The following is a 1464-nucleotide window of genomic DNA, read 5'->3' as shown; positions in this document are numbered from 1 at the left end:
CAACTCCCTCCCCCCATAACAAGTATGAGACCATTTCAGAGCATCATCAACCCCCTCCCCCAATAACAAGTATGAGACCATTTCAGAGCATCATCGACCCCATCCCCCCATACCAAGTATGAGACCATTTCAGAGCATCATCGACCCCTTCCCCCCATAACAAGTATGAGACCATTTCAGAGCATCATCAACCCCATCCCCCCAATAACAAGAGTGAGACCATTTCAGAGCATAATCAACTCCCTCCCCCCATAACAAGTATGAGACCATTTCAGAGCATGATCAACTCCCTCCCCCCATAACAAGTATGAGACCATTTCAGAGCATCATCAACCCCATCCCCCAATAACAAGTATGAGACCATTTCAGAGCATCATCAACCCCCTACCCCCATAATGAGTATAAGACTATTTCAGAGCATCATCAACTCCCTCCCCCCATAACAAGTATGAGACTATTTCAGAGCATCATCAACCCCATCCCCCCCCATAACAAGTATGAGACCATCATCAACCCCATTTCCCCCCCCGCAAGAAATACATTCTGAATTTCTGTAGAAAAGATGTCTAAGTTCACCACAACAGGTGAATAGGAGACTAATAGATACCTATGCTTCTCATATTTATTTTCTACAAGATGAAGAATCAAATGAAGCATCAAAAGAAAAAGATAAAGTAGATGAAGGAAAAGAGAAATCTAATCAGTTCACAGTCTTGTGTACAGCAACCAAGATGTTCTGAAAAACAGAGTTTTATAACCACTAAGTTTGGAAATGGTTGTATTAAAAGATTTGCAAAATAAAGGTTCTAAGAAGTTCTGCAAATTGAAAAAAAAACCTGTTTCCTCATGAAAAGTCTATTTACATCCTCAATGAAAATAAATTTGACTAGGTACACTCTGTCTAAGAAACTTTGCTTAGGAAACTTGAGAGAAAGATGATACTTTCAGTATAATTTCTGTAGTTGATTGCTAGAGAAGTTTCCCTGGATGTGTAAAGCCCTGGAACTTGCGAGAAGAGGCCATGGCATTTTCTCCTGAGCGTGAAGCTGGGTCTTGGCATTGCTTTGTTGCCATTTTCCATTGATGATCATTCCTACTCTTCCTTCAGGAAAGTAAGAGGGAGAAAACACAGACTGAGTGCTTTCTGTTGGAAGGAAGGGAAAAAAGAAAGGAGGGAGGGAGGGAAGAAGAGATGAAGGGGGGGATGGAGGGAGGAAGAGTGGGAAGGACAGAGAGAGGGAAGGACGGAGAGAGGGAGGGAAAGATGGAGGGCGGAGGGAGGGATGGAAAAGGAGGGGAATGGGAGAGAAGGAAGAGGAAAAAGAAGGAAGAAATGTAAAGGGAAGTAATATTTGCATTTTCTCCTCTTATCAGCACCTGGGACTCTAAGCTCTAGCCTAGGAGAATTTAGATATCTTCACTGTGGTTATGTAAATTCACCACCTGGTACCTCCCAATTCTCCT

The 1464-nt window shown here is 42.7% G+C and overlaps 1 non-coding gene across 1 annotated transcript; it reads left to right on the top strand.

The window, feature by feature from the left end:
- The first annotated feature begins 932 nt into the window (after positions 1-932).
- On the top strand, positions 933-1142 carry LOC111721981. The gene has a single exon (XR_002770956.1). It is a non-coding gene; the product is annotated as a small nucleolar RNA U3 (small nucleolar RNA).
- The last annotated feature ends 322 nt before the right edge of the window (positions 1143-1464 follow it).

Source organism: Otolemur garnettii, unplaced genomic scaffold (assembly GCF_000181295.1).
Source record: "Otolemur garnettii isolate 467f Iridium unplaced genomic scaffold, OtoGar3 scaffold00208, whole genome shotgun sequence".
Classification (NCBI taxonomy): domain Eukaryota; kingdom Metazoa; phylum Chordata; class Mammalia; order Primates; family Galagidae; genus Otolemur; species Otolemur garnettii.
The sequence above is the reverse complement of the archived record's forward strand: the minus strand, read 5'-3'. Positions and strand labels throughout refer to the sequence as shown.